Consider the following 1981-nt stretch of genomic DNA (forward strand, 5'->3'; position numbering starts at 1 on the left):
AGAGGAATCCATAAGAAATGGATCTGAGGCAAAATGGGGATATATCCAAGGTAGATCCTCACAGGGGTATACTTACAGTCACCATGTTTGTAATGCTTGGAAACATGATTAAGCATGATCAGTTTGATGCTCGCATTTCTCATCATATATGTTTTTTTCTTCACTCTTGCTTGCTTATACACTATATACATATTCAGAAGCAATCATGGGATCCATTCCTTATAAATTCTGATCCATTATTTGGTAACTCACTTCAGTATATCTCTAGCATCCTTCTGCTATTGGATCTAAAAATATTCATATTATAGTGCACTCCTTTTCTCATTCATGATAATTGAGGAGATTATTTTTTTGTTATAGGTGAACCACGCCGGATTGACTCGAATTTGATGACAATAATGATTCGGAGTAGAGTTTTGCATCAAATTATGGAGAAGAGGCAGAAGAATCCAAAGGATTTGTCACTTTCTCCTTAAATAATGGACAAGAATATCATGTCTCCCAGGCATGTTGACTTCATCTTGTTGCTTTTTCTCCTTTCTAGATCTCTATTTAGTCTGATGTTTGACGATGGCAGATTGTCAAACTTAGATTGCTGATACCTAAAAAACTTCAAAGATTCATGTATGTAGCTCATAAGTCATAACATATGTTTTTGTATTACCTCTTAAAAGAATTTCATTATTTTCTTCATAACTATTTTAGGAATTAATCTTTCTGTTTGGTGATTTCTCAGGTTCTTGGATGCAAAAACGAGAATAAATTGTCTGAGTTGAGATTATCGATTCCAGGTAATCATATATGTTTTATAATTATTATATAACATAAATGTTTAAAAAAATATTTCAATTAACATATTCTTTTTTACAGTAAATTGCCTAAATTTTTGGGTGCCATGTGTACGTGTAGATCAAGGGGGTGTCTTCTATCTGATAAAGGGCCATGGAAGAATCATGAAATCATGAAGGTTTTTATTTTTAATTTTTACTGTGTTTTATATATTCCTAGAGTTTTGTTTTAACAGTGAAGCAAAACGTGCAAGACAGGTGGTTGGGGTTTTAAACAGTGAAGGAAAGTTTATTGCTTATGCTATGCCACAATTACTCATGGTTAGTTTTTTTAATCTTGTTAATGTTATTTTTCTAGAAAATATTGAAAATTTTATTTTTTTGATCAGCTAAGAAGAAGTGATAGTCAGGATTACAATCTGAAGATATTGCATCCCCGAAAGCAATAAGGAATTATTCCCACCTTAGGTTGACTCCTGTTTGTGAAGAAGTAAGTGGTGAAATTTGAATTATAGATTATTTTATTATGTGTGTTATTATTTATTAAATGGGTTGTTTTTTTTGGAAGTGAACTTGGTGACTGGAGGTTACTACTTACTCTTCATGTTCTCATATTCCACATTTCCACTTACTATTTGGCTATTTGTTAGCAATTTTGTTGTAATTGACTCACTTGATGCATCTTCCAGGTTATATGACATTGAAAAGTTTGTAAATTGCCTAAAACTGAAAAAGTGCAACATAAGAAAAACAACATTTGATTTCTTGATTTAATTTAAATTATTGATTGATTTCAGGAGGGAATAATGCCAATGGACAAGAAGTCAAAGTTTCTTGAATCTGAATATCAGAAGGTGATTGACTTCTACATATGCTCACAGATTGATGTAATATTTTTATATTTTCATGGTAAAGAAGAGGCTGTGTATAATGCTACTTTGTACAATGGTGAATGTATGATGTGCTTACCTTTTAGTCATTTATGTACTGTATATTATGCGTTTTTTTAAATTTGAGAATAGTTCTATGCTAGTTACTTAAATGGGTTAAATGTAATAAATAGCAACCGAAATCAGTTACGACTTTTTATGGTCACTAATTGGGTAACTCAGTGACGACTTTTATTGGTCACTAATTGGGTAAATCAGTGACGAATTTTTATGGTCACTAATTGGGTAACTCAGTGACGACTT

General features: G+C 31.7%; 1 long non-coding RNA gene across 2 annotated transcripts; it reads left to right on the top strand.

Annotated features, from left to right (window-relative positions):
• Positions 1 to 389: 389 nt before the first annotated feature.
• On the top strand, positions 390 to 1752 carry LOC145168425 (uncharacterized). 2 transcript variants are annotated; one of them, XR_013741867.1, is made up of 6 exons: positions 390 to 505; positions 578 to 624; positions 737 to 791; positions 910 to 967; positions 1047 to 1109; positions 1178 to 1752. It is a non-coding gene; the product is annotated as an uncharacterized LOC145168425 (long non-coding RNA). The 2 variants fall into 2 exon arrangements; XR_013741866.1 differs by having other exon boundaries at positions 910 to 1109.
• The last annotated feature ends 229 nt before the right edge of the window (positions 1753 to 1981 follow it).

Source organism: Lactuca virosa, chromosome 4 (genome assembly GCF_052849685.1).
Source record: "Lactuca virosa cultivar CGN04683 chromosome 4, Lactuca_virosa_CGN04683_v6, whole genome shotgun sequence".
In the NCBI taxonomy this organism is placed as follows: Eukaryota; Viridiplantae; Streptophyta; class Magnoliopsida; order Asterales; family Asteraceae; genus Lactuca; species Lactuca virosa.